Source organism: Myripristis murdjan, chromosome 2 (genome assembly GCF_902150065.1).
Source record: "Myripristis murdjan chromosome 2, fMyrMur1.1, whole genome shotgun sequence".
Taxonomy (NCBI): domain Eukaryota; kingdom Metazoa; phylum Chordata; class Actinopteri; order Holocentriformes; family Holocentridae; genus Myripristis; species Myripristis murdjan.
This window is the reverse complement of record NC_043981.1, coordinates 15,055,221-15,071,798: the sequence shown is the minus strand read 5'-3', so window position 1 is coordinate 15,071,798 and position 16,578 is coordinate 15,055,221. Positions and strand designations below refer to the sequence as shown.

Sequence of the window (16,578 nt, the reverse complement as noted above, 5' to 3'; positions counted from 1 at the left end):
TGTTTCTTTTGTCACTGGGGCTTAATTTTATTTTTTCATTTATTTCTGTATATTTATGCATTACCATATCATTGCTATACCTGAGCAAGCTCGGCCTCGGCTCCATCTCCGTGTGTTTTCCCACCACTTCGTCAATGTCCCCCTTAATTCACCATCATGACTCCCGGCATTAATGGGATTGTAGCTATAGGCCTATTTATTGCCATGAGGGAATTGAGGCTACATACAGTGGGTGCAGGGTTAATTAGAAACAACTGAAGGGGTCAGAGGTTTGTGTGTGTGTGTGTGTGTGTGTGTCTGAGCGCATGCGATCACGAGGGGGCCGGACCTGAGGTAATAGGGGGGTGGATTTAAACGGGGATCATCGGGAGAAGATTTATCCGCGGGTTGTGACTTAGGGACAAATAGTGCTGATAGGTGAAGGCCTCTCGGTGTAGACGCCAGGCCTGATGACAAATAGGGTGTGTGTGTGTGTGTGTGTGTTTGTGTGTGTGTGGGGGTGGATTTGCAGGGGCGGGGGGGGAGCAGGGTGCCAGCCCATATTCACTTATCACCGAGTCAGGTCCTTCCTCGAGTCCTCTCTCGACATCCAGCAGGGAGCCATTACCCCTCGCTCTCCTCCCTTGTTTCGTCGCTGCCTCCTCCTCTCTCCTCCTATCTGCCTCTCTTCTCTTTAATGCTCCCCTCCTCATCCACCTCTCCTCCAGTGCTCTCAGCAGTATCTCCCCAGCCTCTCAGCCTTCCCCATATAACGCTGCCAGATAAGAGAGGAGAGGTTCCCTCGACTGACAGGAACCCCAAATTAATTTACAAGCAACGATGCCGTTCCCGGGCTGATAGAACAGTCTTCGTACAATATGGAGGGACAGGGAGTGACGCCTCCGAGGCTCCGCCAGGGAGGGAGTGTGGCCACGCTATCTTTGTAATTATAGGGATCCTCTCTCTCTCTTTCTCTCTCTCTCTCCCTCTCTCTCTCTCTGTGTCTGTCTCTCTTTATCAATAAATGGTGCAGAAGGAATTCACGAGTGCTGCGATGGATAGGCGATGAAGAAATTAGCGGCTCGGTTGAGACAGTTCTAGTTCTCTCAAGTTTCCTTACATTCATATTAGACATTATGGTTTAATTACTCGAGTCTCTTAAGGGTCTTATGTTAAGCATAATAGATTAAGAAAAGCAGATGGGATTGCTTTAAGATCAGGCCAGAATCTGCCCAGTGTGGCAAGCTCATGCAATAATACATTATATATTCATGAACAAACAAGTTTCTTTGTGCATTTTTGGTGTCTTTGAGTCTTCAAGCCATCCCTCGGTGGGTTCATCCTTACAAATGCACGCTGCGCAGCTGAGCTTTGGTCAAACCCACAGAACCTGATTTCAAATTCTAGTGGCGATCCCAGTGTTTCCAATGATCCCAAACGTGTCCTGCTGAATTACAGCAAAATGTGTATAAAATGATGCGCTACACATGTAGATCTTTTCTATTCGATGGAATGCGGCTGCCATAAAACAACGGCATCTCAGCGGTGAATATTTCACTCAATATAAGCTGCAGCCAGTAGATACAGAATATAAATCTGAGATTGTGGCACAACATGGATTTTAGATTTACTTTGAAGCTACTTAAGGGGAAATCTGAGGGGGAAATCGAGGGTTAACAGCAAAGACACGGCCAGAAACAGCCATGTGTCTCTTAAAAACAATATTATACAACACATCACATACGTGCTTGAACACATATTTTGTTCCCAGCAGCTACATGACTTGTTTTTCTCCTCTGCAGTCTCCCACCACTGTCACTTTTTCAACACTTACTATATGATTCGCCACAGCTCTATGGTCCTAATGGGTTTAGTGCACCATAGAACCTAAAGAAATGTAAGTGGATTAAGGAAATCGGTTTTCCACTTAATGTAGCATTTATTAGCCACTGCCAGCAGTTGATACTGGTGGCAGCTTATATTTTTGGGGAGGTAATACACCCTTGAGTGTTTGTTGGCATACATGCCCCAGTGTCCCTTGACAATCCGTAGATAATGAGGTAATATTAAAGGAGCTTTGGGTCTAAGCCAGTGTGCACGGTTTGCTCTCACACTGTCGAAAGCTGGTCCTTGAGTCTTTTCCCTCACCTAGCTCACTGAGTAGCTCTGAGACAGTTTGATTCCAGTCTCTCTCGTGGCATTACAAATATCTTGATACCAAATTTAAAGCAGGGTGACCAGACAGTCCTTCGATTTGATGCTTTGTGTCCCCGGATCCCTCCTTCACCGGACGGCACCGGTATGACCAAGTCTTGTTTTTTTTAGTTTTCAATCTCAAGACCACAAGTTTTTCCGTCCTGCTTATAAATGAGGGTATGTCACTTTAGGTGCTTGTGTTATGGGTTATTATTGTGTGTTATAAGTGCACTTTATGGTGGACGCAGTCAAATATTGCTGCAAGTGAGCTGGTACTTCCAACTTCCAATCTAAATGCGTCTGTTATGGAAAACATGGAGATACCACATGTTCACAAAGACTTCGATCAAGCACAAATCGGCCGAATGGACATAGACATTGCAGCCACAAAGTTGTTACAGCATGTTTCAAAACACAAATACTATATACAGTGAAAAACTACTCAAAATGGGACATTACTCGGGCTTGGTGGATCTTTCCTGGATTCCCGAGCTGTGACTTGAAAGATCGTTCCATTTCCGTGTTTGGAGGTTGCTTGCCAAGAATCGGTCCACCACTACAGTAATCGTGCAACCTCAAGTGCCAACATCTTATCTATGGTGATCCGATATGTTAACACATGTTAGCAATGTTTTCATTCTGAGCTGATATCACAGAGCTACAATTGGCTAAACCTTTGATACATGATGTCATCGTCCCCCAAAAAACATTCCTCACTGCTTACGATGACACTTTAAAGCAGTAAATTCGGATGATGTTCATCCCAATTTGTGCATAATGGGATTTAAATATTACAAACCAGGACAGGAAGCCCTGCCGGTGTTCACTGATCAGTATTTGGAAAACACAAGAGATCGATCATCATGTCCTAAATGTTAGTTTGTATGCAAATGTCCTTCATTAACCAAGAAATTCAATCATAATCCACTTTGTGTTTCAGGCAGTTTTTGAGTTTTTCTCGTTTCAAAGACGGCGTCGATCTCATTTCGAAATGCAACTCTTCAAACACTTCACTCCAAAAGTCAACACAGACGAAACCTCAAATATTAACACACATCATGAATTAAACACAAATATTACACGGCACTGCAGGTTTTCTGTTAAATCCTAGGGGAAGCTTCTCTGCAGCAGTGCGTGTGTGTGTGTGTGTGTGTGTGTGTGTGTGTGTGTGATCCCGAAACTACACGAGAAGCGTGTAGAAATGAAGTGTTGCACAGGAAGTGGGCGGAGCACATACACACACACACAAACACACATGTACTGTATGTATACACACATACACACAAGCCCTGGAGACATCATTAGAGAGCAGAGAAAGGGAGGCATTAATTATTCACTGCATGTGAAGAGCACTGTGTGTGAGTGTGTGTGTGTGTGTGTGTGTGTGTGTGTGTGTGTGTATCAGGGATCAGAGGCGGCTAATTTGTTTCCCACAAACTGGAGGTGTATTCTGCAACAGAAATCTATGTAGCTTGAAACTATTCCCTATCAGCTTTTGGCCTGTAATTACGTTCATATTAATCCATCAGCCCACAGCAGCAGCAGGGAAAAGCCCGGCAACTTTGTGGGCAACATGTTGCCAGAGCAATAAGTTGCACGGAAGCATTCCCACAGTGTCCAAATGAAATGTCACGAAATGAAAATGAAAAGAGAAACCAGTGAATTGCTTCCTTGTGCTTTCTGGTGACAGCTTTTGCTCAAACCCACAGAACTTTATTTCAAATTCTATGGAGATCTCAAGCTTTCCAAAGATCCCAAATATGTCCCGCTGGATTCCAGGGAAATGTGTAAAAAAAATAACGCGCAAGACATAAAGATATTTTGTATTTAATGTCATGCTGAAGCCATAAAACAAGGGCATCTCAGCTTTGAATACACTCATTATAAGTGTGTTGGAGTTTGAATGACGCTGCAACCCGCAGATACACAATATGAATGTGACAATGTCTTAATATGGATTTTATTTTTGTTTTTCAGCTTTATTACAGAGGGAAGTTAAGGCGGTTAAATTCTGTGAACTGAGTCTGAATCTCATCGTGAAACCCTAAAGCGACACTTTAGTCATTTCTCATGTGGCCGGTTGTCCTTCCCAACCAGGAGAATGGATTTGTCCCAACAGTTTGGAGGCAAAACAATTTGTGAGGTGTGAAATGTGTAATTTGTTGAAGGTTGTGTTTCCGGGGGCCAGCTGCATGCAGTTGCACAGCGCAGAGTCCAGAAAGCTGACATGGACAGGCTGGCGTAAACAAACCTGATTAATGTCCAGATAGCATGTAAATGTGAGAGAAAACCCAGGTGGATTCACAACGACATTATCAGACTTCGCCTTTTGGCTGGCACGGATGATTAATTCTTTAGAGTGTTGCCAGAAATGTTGTTTTCAGACATTTGGTAACCTGCACTGACAGTTTTATTTACATTTGTACCTTGTAGGCCAATATTTTAGCATATAGGACTTAAAGGAATACTCCAAAAATTTGGACAAAATCCTCTTTTTCCGACTTCGCCAGATTGAGACAAGATGTTCGACACCATTTTCACCTCTGTACGTGCAGTTCCTATGGGTAGCATTTCATGTTAGCCTAGCATTAAGACTTGAAGTCTATGGGAGTCGTTAGCCTAGCTTTGTCAAAATGAATATTACAAATATACAGGATACATTTTGTAAATAAGACAGTTTCGGAGCTGCTGTTTATTTTTTTCACTTTGACGGAGCCAGGCTAACGACTCCCATAGACTTCAAGTGTTTATGCTAAGCTAACTGGAAATGCTACCCATAGGAACTGAACCACTGGACATACAGAGGTGAAAATGGTATCAAACATCTTGTCTCAGTCTGGGTAACTTGGGAAAAGGGATATTCCACCCAAAACACTGGCATATTAATTATTTAAAAATGACAGTACACACAGGTATGATGTTAATTAAGGCAGTGTTGTATTTAAGGGTCCAGCATGAACAACAGCAGCACCCCGACTCTGTTACTCCTATGACGTCACAACATTCGGTTTCCTATTTTGAATTTTACATACATATATATATGAGAAATGAGAAGCCTGTTGTTTTTACCTTGATTTTGCTGGTTGCTTACAACGTGAAAAGTCTGATTTAGGGGCGTTTCATTGGCGGCCACGAGGGACTGAAACAGAGCATTTGCACGGGAGCGTTTTGATATATGTTGTGTGCGATCTGTGGGACCGTGCCCTCTGCAGCTTTGCCGCGTTGCCACACACTTAACATGGTACGAGGCGGTTGGCAGGGAATCAGAAGTGGCTTGGCAACGCTTGCAGGGCGAGATCGCGAAGCGAACATGGCTGCGGTGGCCAAATTGTGCTTATCTACGGCTATGGTGCTTGTAGAGAGGGAGAAGTGCAAATCCGAAGCTGAAAACTCCATTAGGCCGAGTCAGTCATGCATCCGCGTGCTTTAGTGCCAGACAGCTCTGTAAATCAGCCTCTGCTCTCCTGGCTTCACTGAGGAAAACAATATGGTTAGTGTCTGGGTACTGAGCACTGGACCTTTTGGTTGCACACACACACACACACACACACACACACACACATATACACACACCCTGGGAGCCCGGTTGCTACAGAGACAGACCAAATGCTCTGATCCAGGTTGAACTGAGCAAGCTAACATGTGCACCTGTCAGGCACCGGCTGACGACAGTGTGTGTGTGTGTGTAAGAATATGTGTACATGTATGTGTATGTGTATTTCTGTGCACGTGTGTTTGAGTATTGGCAGTCAAACAGAATCACGCAGAATCCTATTTATCACCCTGCCCTGGCCCACCCACTCTTTTGTCTTGGTTTGACATTTGCATCGTGTTCTATTGTGATTTAATGCCAGGGGTTCCATTTTGAAGCAGCAGGTCTGTTTATGTACATTATACACACCAGAGTTATTGTACCTTTGTATTTTTCATTACTTTTTATTTTTTTGCTTTTAATTTTCGCTTTCATTTGATTTTAGTTTCAGTTTCCAGAGTGGGTTTGCTTGTTTCAGTTTCGTTTTTTTATTGTTTAAAAATGTTTAGTTGTAGTTTAGTTTAATTTTAGGTTATTTATTTGTTTATTATTCTGTTTATTTAATATAATATGGTGGGTATTTGTCAGGGGCAAGATTTAAGAAGTTCATAACAGGTATCACAATACAAATTCAACACTTGTTGTGTTGACAAATTTGGCCAAATTGACATTTTCTGTGTATTTTCATTTCATTTTAGTTAGCTTATCTATTATCAGTTTTGTTTGTATCTAAAGTCTTGTCTTAATTTTTATTTGCATTAATTAAAATATTTTTTCACAACTGGTTTTCGTTTGTTGTTTAGTTTTAGTGAACTCTAATAACCTGGATACTTATATACAGTACATGCATGCACACATGTTGGTTTTCCTGTCTTTGTGTGGACATACTGACTTAGATTCATTCTCAACAGTGTTCTCCTAATCTTGGCCATAACCAATTTATGGCTAATCCTAACCTAATCCTACTTCTAATTCTAATCCTAACCCAAAAATGAGCCTTTTTTCTTTTGTGAGGACCCGCCAAAATGTCCTCGCAGCCCGAATTATCCTCCCAAGAACAGTTGGTGCTCACGATATAGAGCAAAACAGCAAAATATGTACACACACACACACACACACACAAAGAGAGAAAGAGAGAGAGAGAGAGCTATCACTCCAGGAATCGTGGCTAATGATTGATTGACTGACTGTGTGACTAAATATTTCACAATGTGTCACAGTATGAGTTCATCATCGAAATGGATTAAGAGTATCTGTCTCTCATTGCCTGCCTTTCTCCCTCTCCCTCTCTCTCTCTCTCTCTCTCTCACACACACAAACACACACACACACACAGAGCCGTACAGTGCACAGACACAGACTGTAAAGTAAATGGATTTGGAGTGTGTCCGTCCGTCCTAATCCGCTGGCCGGTCGAGGCTGAGTGAGGCCTGGCAGGTGCTAGACACTTGTCTGTGGAATGTAGAGGGCCAGACCTCAGACCTCCCACCAGGACTCAACTGCCTCTGTGCTCGTGTGTGTGTGTGTGTGTGTGTGTGCGTGTGTGGACGTGTGCGTGGGTGGCGTTCACCACCTGCTCCCCACCTCACTGCACATCTCCTCGGACCAAAAAACGTCACATTTTAAACGTTTAATGCAAATGATGATGTATCAAACGAGAAAAAAAAAAAAACTCCTCGCTGACACCCAAATGAGCCAATCGCCTTAGCTTTTCCTCTCTGACGTGAAGAGGCAGGTAGACCCAGGTGTTGCTAATGACACTGATTAACATTGTGTTCCATTTAAGTGGAGCCGGGCCATTCCAGTGAGCCAGCATGCCCAGCGCCGGGAGCGCGAATGGAGGAGAACCTTAATTAATGTCATTAGTAACACCTTTGTTTACCCTGTCGAGGCGGCTGCTGTGAAAAAGGTCAACAGTGATGGAAATGTATTCATCAAACAGCCGATGACAGGTAAACAACAGATTACTTGATTATTTATGACGTAAAAAACATTCCCCAGCGACAGAGAAACTCCTGGCTTTTAATAATCACATCACACAAAATCAGCAAAAAACATAATAAACGACACGTGGCCAGTGGTAAAACATGCAACCGCTCATTGCATTGAGTTGAAATCAAAAGGAATATCATATAAGATGCAGCTGATGCAGTTAAAATGCACTATTTCCTCAGTGTTTCTGGTGAAATTACATCTTGAGGGCTTCAGAGGAGGAGGGTTTTCGCAGAGGACGAAAATGCAAAATATGTCCCGCATACGTCAGAGCGAGCGCTTCATGCGGGAGACATCTGCGTCCCATGTGTTTCCACTAAATTATTGTCACATCTGAAATCGGGACTCTTGCCAGTTGCCGCGTGAGAGAAATGCAGCGCCGGTGGTGGCTCTCGTCTGATGCGTTTTGGACGTTTTTACAGGGAAATTGGTTTAGATATTGACGCCGCAGCTGTTCAATCACATTTGGAGAGAGGTGGTTTGCACTTGTTTCACATCATGGAAAAATAATGCAACTTTTTATAGTGTTTTGTGCTGTTTTGCATCTTGCATCTGTTTTACTTTCACCTATTAAAAATGCATGTTTCTATGTTGTATAGTACAGCACTGGCTAATCTGTGTAACCCTGACAAAGACAGAGTGATGGTCATGTTTTACTTGTCTGCCATGTAATATGGGCTTTTCATCTTTTTTTTTTTTTTTCTTTTTTCACAAGACAAAGTGCCTTGTTTTCCTTCCTGGATCACCGCGTTTCAATTTTTCACCAGCAGGTTAACGGATCCAAACTTTTATAGGATCAGTCTGAATCGACTTTTCACCTGTCTCTTCACATCAGGCGGCCCTTTTTCTCCCCACCTTGCCTGATGTAGCTCACATCATTTCCTTTTGGGCAATATTGCACATTCGAAAAAAATAAAAATCGGTGTACAGTTTGCAGTTTGGCAGTTTGGAGCGCAGGTACAGACGCAGCAAAGAAACTTATGTAGGTGTCATTTCTGCCAACACCACTGACATTGTATATTCTGGTGGCATTTCCATCACAAATCTTGCAGAAATGAGTGAGAAACAGTGCATAAGTAAGAGGACTGTATTTTTCATAATTGTAAAAAGTGAATCTCTGTTACAAGAATGCTACTATAACTTCAGTTTCAGAGGCAAACCGCCAATCACATCAGTTTTTGGGACAAGGATGAGCCTTTCATGTGTGAGTACATGTTGCACAAAATTCCCCGTGCACAGTTTATTAATGTCAAAATTTCATCAAACAATCCCTTTTTCCTCAGTTTAATATGATTTGTGCCTTATTTGTCATCCTGGAATAATAAAATTTGTTGAGTTAGTGATAAATAATCCATATCTCGTCTTCCTCTGACTTGATTCTTCATCAGTAATTTCATGATGATGATGAACACATGATGCTGCTGATGATGATGATGATTTCACACACACATAAAAACACACTGTACATAATGCACACCAAAAACTGCTGGGTTAAAAAATAACCCAACTTTAACCCAACCCCTGGGTCAAAAAGGGTTCAACTACTTGCTGTGTTACTTTGACTCAAGAAACTGGGTTATGCATTTTGCCCCATAATCTGGGTTAAATAAATAACCCAATTTTTTTTTTTTTTTTAACATGACCCAGGATTGTAGTCAATATAACCCAACTTATAGGTCATATTCATTTAGCCCACTCAACCCAAAAGTAGAGTGGGCTAAAACTTTCACACAGTATTCTTACTAATTAAGTGCTTCCGCATTTATATGATTTTATTGCACGTTTCCACACATAACACTATTCAATTCTGAATAGGCAATCACACGCAAATGTGGTATCAGCAGCTAATTCAATTGTACGCTCAGAGGTGGAGCCAAGCCCTGACTACAACCCAAGCCTGAAGACACACATCACTCACGGTTTTACACTGTTAAATTATCAATTTGTAAATTATTCAATAAATAGACAATAAATAGTCTGTATAAAATGTGCAAATATGCAATGTGCAAATATTCTGTGCAAACCAATAATAAAGTGCAAATATTGCGACTAAAGTGCCAAGTGCCATTATTAAAGTGCATAGTTAAGTTGTCTGTTTAAAGTGCATTTTCTACCCACCATGTTGTGCAATATTTACAAGCAAAGCTATCAGTCACTAGTAATGAAGTGCTCTTCGTTACACAAACTGTTCGTAAAGTATTCAATCAATCAATCAGTAAGTAATCAATCAATCAAACCCAAGTCTCTGACCCAACAATGGGTTACTCTCAGAAAAAATAACCCAGAAATATTACCCAACTCGAAAACCCCACAAATTGGGTCAAAATAAAATCCTTGTAACTCAAGAAATGGTTATGGCTCTGGAAAAATAACCCAGAAATGTAACCCAACTCAAGTAACGCAGGAATTGGGTTAAAGAAATAACCCAAGTGTTTTTAGAGTGTAGTGGACAAAGTGAGCGTGATGTCGACCATTGGTGTCTGACAAGGAGACTCTAGCTGTGTCCCAGAAGTACATTATTATAAATATTAACTCTAAATATTACCTACAATGTGCTCATTTCAAAATTGTACTTTTTTGGCAGTTAGTTTGATAGAAATTAAACATATCGCCCTGCACAGTCCAGTGCCCAAATACCAAAATAACACACATCTCAACTGGAATTTCAGTTTATTTTGGATTTTAATCGACTTCTGCTTTACTGTTGCCCCTTGAGTAGCTCCTCCTTTTCCACAGTGCACTGCATTGTGGGTCAAAATACTGAGCCAATTGAATTTGTACATCGACAGTCTTGAGTATACTGCGTTTTCATACTTTCACAATGTGGACACACCAAAGTTATTATACTTCACTAAAACTGAACTAAAAACTTAAATTAGATGTGGGAACAAGGCATTTTAGGTGACCGAAATGAAAAGCAAAACTAAGTGAAATGACTGTGTACTTACAAAACGAACTAAAATGAAATTAAAATATAGAGGAAACTTTGTCAAAGCAGGAGGCGTGAGGAGGTGCTGATGTTTGTTGAGACTGGGACGTCGACATGACTGGGAGTGGGTTTGTGTTGTAATACCTATCCTGAACTTCTTAAATTTTGCCCGTGACAAACACAACCCATATTATAATTAAAACCCAGACTAAAACTAAAACTGAAACTAATAAAAAACAAAATGAAAGCGAAAGAATCAAAACTAAACTGAAACGAGCAAGCCCACTCTGGAAACTACCTGAAACTAAACTGAGCTGAAAACAAAAGTTGAAAACGTTGTTGATGTTTGTGGTCGCCGCAGTGCTGCCAGAATGAGGGAGGGGGCGGAGCCAAGGAGAGGATGCATGTCAATCACTGAAAAACCACCATGTCATGTCCACTTAATGGCATGATTATTTAAAAAATGGCATAAAAAAGACACATTGGGAAAAGTGAAATTAACGAAATGGCCTTGTCCAAAAATTATTTGATATTGTGAGAGAGAAGTTTGGTTGGCTGCACGGTTGTGGGCGGGGTCTGCAGCCTAATTATCAGTAAAGTGAAAAATGTGAAGGGTAAGATCAGTTAAAAAATGTAAATATACATTATTGTCCAACTGGTGCATGCCTCAACCGTGCCAGATTATGATTCATAAATAAATAAATGATGGGGAAAACAGATGAAAAACTCACTCTGCTGTATCGGTGTCAGCGGTAAACGAAACAAAGCCGGCATGCACACAAACCAGGGCCTGCTCTATGGATTTGGGGGCCCGTTGGTGGGGCATATGGGCCCCCCAACATTTGGACATTTGGAGCTCACTGGCCTTCACACCACTCAGATTAAAGAAAAAAAAAAAAAAAGAAAAGCGTGTTCCTAGTTCCTCTTATGACTTGAACGAGCCAAAAAACAACCACAAAAAAAAAACGAAAAAACAAAACAAACTGCACACCATCCATTGCTCTCTCTCTCTCTCTCTCTCTCACACACACACACACACTTCTGTTTCAAACCCCTTAAAAACTTTTTATCCAGGCTTCAACGTTATCAGCTGAACAGCACCGAGCCTTAAACGAGCGTGACTCAGCAGAAACGCGCCCGGCGGCCCCCTCTCCGGTCTTTTAATGTAGATTAATGCTACCTGCCTGTCCTCTGGCTGCTGCTACGGCAAGCAATTAAGAACAATAATCTCCCCCTTTTCATGGGCTGCTCTTTACGGCGGGCTAATACCAAATAAAAGACAACGAGGAAAGTTTGGAGGGTGTTTGCTGAGAGTGTCGATGTTACCGTGAGCGCTAAAACGGGGGGCGGTTTTTGTTCCTCGAAGCGGCGAGCGGCGTGCGTCCCAGTCGACGAAATGCATTGCCGTGCGTTCACGGCTAAGATAACTCGTGTTTGGACCCCCGTTGTGTAAACGTGTCCCATTTCACCACAGGAGGCACAAGCAAACTGGAACTGAACGGAGGTAGAGGTTCCAGCCGCTGATTTATCTCTCCTCCCTCTCTCTCTCTCTCTCTCTCTCTCCCACTGTCTCGCTGCCTCTCTCTACCGCTCTCTCTCATTTCTCCCCGTGTCAGAATGATTGATGGCGAGCAGCGAAAGCGAGTGTCCGGCATTACACCTCCGACAAATGGCTGCGGCCCGCTTGGCCAGGCCTTGGACCGGACAGAAATCGATATTTCACCATTTAAAATCTATCAAAGGGAGATTTTTTGAGCACGCTACAGCTGTCTGCGTTGCCCCCCCCCGCACCCCTCAACCCCGCACCCCCACCCCGCCACGAGCACCGGATCAGACACTCTGTAGTTACGAGTAATCAATAAGCCAGCGCCTTCACAGATCTTAAGCGCGGTCGCCTCAGCGCGGTGATGGATGGCGAGGAAGGCCGCGATTCATTTTGTCAGGCCATTACGCCGGTGAATCCTGTCCACCGCTACCCCCCCCCTTGATTTCATCCCGCGCAGACGATCATTTTTCACACTTCACAAGAGGCAGAAATGGGTTGGGATGGATAGAGAGAGAGAGAGAGAGAGAGAGAGAGGGAACGAGGAGGCAAGATGAGGAAAAAAAAGGAGCAGAGGGAGACAAAGAAAAGGTAGACGGAATAAAAGAGAGGACGAGAGCAGGCCCCGTTAACCACAGGGAGGACAGATTGAATGAGAGCGCAATAAAAAGAGATTCACAAACAGAGAGAATGAAACAGAGGAGGGGAGGAGGAAGGGAAAAAAGAGAAAGAGAAAGCAGAGATGTAAGGCGGACCGAGCCGATGCTTGTAGTTTCAATTTTCCCCATTTCGGTAAGTGGAGCTGTACAGATTTGCCGCCCTGTCGAGTGTGAAAAGCCCATAGAGGCCGGACAAACACGCCGACGCTCTTTTAGGAGGCGCTCGCCACGTGACGCCTCGCAGCCGTCCTCCGAAACCCTCGCAACTCCACCTCCACCTCCACCTCCACCTCCCGCTTCGGGTTTTCACGTTTTAACCTCGTAAAAAGGCAAAAGGACCGCACGGCTCACCACAGGATGAGAAAGAAAAAAAAAAACAAAAACACATTTGATTTATGGAATTTTGCATAGAATACACTGGAAAAACCACAAAAAAAAAAAACAAAAAACAAGCTGTGTTCAAATCCACGGAGCTTTATTTGAATTTCTAGCGGAGATCAAAAAACATATCCTGCTGAAATCCCAGGAAAATGATGCTCATGACACAAAGATATTTTCTATTCGATGTGACGCTGCAGCCATAAAACAATGACATCTTAAGGGAAAATTGAAGGGGTTAAATGCAACTATTTCCATCATGTCTTTTTGAATTTTGAAGCGAATTAAAGGGGAAATTTAAGGGGAAATCAAGATTTAAATTAAAAAAAAAAAAGCTGTTTTTCTTAGTTGCTGAAACAGTGTGGAGATTCCAGTGTGTGTGTGTGTGTGTGTGTGTGTGTGTGTGTACATGGCACGAGTCGGAGCCTTTGTGTTTACCCGTGTTTGTGTGTGTGCAAGCGTGTGTGTGTTTGCCTCTGTGTCTATGCGTAGCTGTGTGTAACCAAATCAGTCAGGGGGGAAATTGATTTTTTTTTTTTTCCTTTCTTTTTTTTTTTTTCTCCACCAACCCCCCCTCGCTGAAAACATTTTATCGCCGTAAAGCACACAAGGGTAAAGTAACCATGAACAAGTCGCACTCGTCAAACACACTCCGTTTACAAAAAAAAACAGCAAAGTGGCAAATGAGTCGAGGTGAAACGCGCCGCACTTCTACCGTCGCCTGTTCAATTAGAAGAGCCACAGTGTAAAATATCGAGGCTGACTTCCTTTCTTTCCTCCTTTCCTCCCTCCTCGCTTCCTTTTTTCCACCTTCTGTCTTTTGCCTTAATCTGTCCTCCCTTTCCTACCTCCCTCCTCCCTTCCTCCCTCTCTTGGCCCGGCTCCCAAAGACCCACGGTGTTCTTGTTGGATCCGTCTTGCCTCGGAAAACAAGTGACAGCTGCTGTGTGTGTGTGTGTGTGTGTATGCATGTGTGTGTGTGTGTGTGTGTGTGTGTGTTCACGCTGTCCCGTTGCTGCTGTCTCGCCCCATATGTTGGCCCTCACCTGCTGGAGGGCGAGGATTATGAGCTACAAGCCCTTATTAAAACTGGATTTGTTTACCCTCCCGCCTGCACGCCGCGACAACAAAAACAGGACGACCCGACCCGCCGCTCGGCCGCCGCCCGGCCCGCGAGAAACACAAAGGTGAACACCAGACAGAAAACGAGTAAAAATGCGCCGACTGTGTGTATATCGTTTGAATAATAAGCCGCAGGAGCCACTTACAGTCCAAAAAAAAAAAAAAAACAGACTGTAAAAAGGCCAGACGTCGTACATTCATTTAGCAGGCGGGTAAGACTCGCAAATGTGACAATTTGCCATAAAATATTAATCATTTTAGGTCTTATTATCAGCTATGATGTTGTTATGTGCTGCTATGTGCCAGTTTTTGGAGCATATGGAGCAATTTTTCAGGTTTAGCCGGAAACAAGCCAGAAAACATCCCTGTTTCTGTTCATTTTACTGCACAAGTTGAATGTTTCTCCTCACGTTACACAAACATCAATACTTTTTGTACGTGTTTTAGGTCCAGATGACGTTTCTTGTATAAAACCACTCGGCATGCAAACAGCAAATACTCCGATCACAACAGAAGTGGAAACGGATTCCAGAGCGCCTCCAAACTCGTGTCCCTCGCCTGCAGGTTCAATATAAACGTATTTGAGTGTGGATTCCCGACACGGGCCGGTCGGGACCTACGAGGCTGGGTTTTGACAAATATTTAGAAATTATGTTCGGATTCGGTCACGTTGGCGTTATTTTAGTGAAAAAAGATGGACCCGCCGTCTGTTCTTGGCGACTCCGCTTACAGCTGGAGTTTACGTGACGACACTGAAGGCAACGCATCGGCAAAATCTCGGGCTCGGGTCGGGCTCGGACAAAAACATGCGGCCCGATCCGCACTCTAATATGTACATATAGAGTCTATTTATTGAGATTAGTGCAGAGGTACTACATTACCTACAATTCTTTAAAAAAAAAAGAGTACTACCAACTAGAGAGCTGTTGCCACGGTGATTAGGGCTGGCATTGAACGTGTCTGGAGCCGTTTTTTGATATTGTTATCAGATATTTTGGGCGTTTTTTAAGGGATGAATAGAGCAGAATCAGCAGGGGGAAGGATGAGTTTTTTTTTTTTTTCTATTGAAATACGATACAGCGCCCCCTGGGGTCCGCTGAGGCGAAAAAGAGCCATGTGTAAATCTGGATTATGGATTATTCAGTGCATACTTTTTAAAAATGAGTTTCATTTTTTTTTCTCAGAGTCAAAAGTGAAGTCATGCTCGTAGGGGACTGGGCCCTTCATAAAGCGATAACATTTGTGAAATACGGATTTTTCGAAAAGTCTTGCGGGAGAAATGAACGGGATGTTCACGAACACGGCCACAGAGAAGTGAAAAGTCTGGCTCTTCCATCTCCAAAACGTTTTCGGTTCATCATCAGCTCGGCATAATGACAGAATATCCAGCAGGCGAAGAGGCACAGGTGACTAATTTCATATTCGGTGTGACTGTGAGTGTGTGGGTTTGGATGAAAAGTTTATGAGAGATATTTCCTTTATCTCTGTTTATCTTTCTCTCTTTCTTTTTCTTCAGGTATTGACAGAAAACTGTCTCCCTCTCCCTTTTCTCCGTCTCCTCTCTTCCCTTTGTCCATCTCTTCTTGTATCTGTCTTTGTCTCTTTCTCTTGCTTTCTTTTTTCTGCCTTGCTTAATCTCTCTCAACCCCTCCTTTTTTTCTTCATCTCTCCGTTTTTTCTCCCTTGTAAACCCTGTCTCTCCCTCTCACCTCCTTTCTTTCTGTTTCCTTTCTGTTTCCTTTTTCTGCCTTTGCTCCTCAATCCCACACCCATTTCTCTCTCTCTCCCTCTCTCTCTCTCTGTCTCCGGACCTCGCTCGTCCACTGGTGATGATAACACTGCAGCCCCCTAATAGGAAGCCATCAATCACAATAAAGCTCCCAGTTTTTTGGCCGGGGAGTCTCCGCCTCCCTACTGCCTTTTAAAATCCCTGCTAATAGAGGTGATAACATAGTTCCCATGTACCCCCAACCCTCCCAACACACACACACACACACACACACACACACATCCCCCATCCCCATACCTTTCACACACACCTCCCACCACCACGGAACAACTGCAAAGTCAGCATCTCTTTTATGGAAATTAACAGGGAGTGTGACAAGATATGGGGGTCGAGACAGGAAGGGAATTGGAGGGAGAGAAGAAGAGGGGGGGTAAGAAAAGAGGGGGAATGAATGGAAAGAGAAGGAGGAAAAAGAAAGAGAGAGAGAGAGAGAAATGAGATGGGGAAGACCATGAGAGA

The 16,578-nt window shown here is 43.2% G+C and overlaps 1 long non-coding RNA gene across 1 annotated transcript in view; it reads left to right on the top strand.

Moving 5' to 3' along the window:
* The first annotated feature begins 8,821 nt into the window (after positions 1 to 8,821).
* The window catches only part of LOC115373958 (uncharacterized), a 72,920-nt gene continuing 65,163 nt past the window's right edge, over positions 8,822 to 16,578 (top strand). Inside the window, exon 1 of the long non-coding RNA XR_003929575.1 lies at positions 8,822 to 8,903. This is a non-coding gene — a long non-coding RNA (uncharacterized LOC115373958). The remainder of the gene's footprint in view (positions 8,904 to 16,578) is intronic.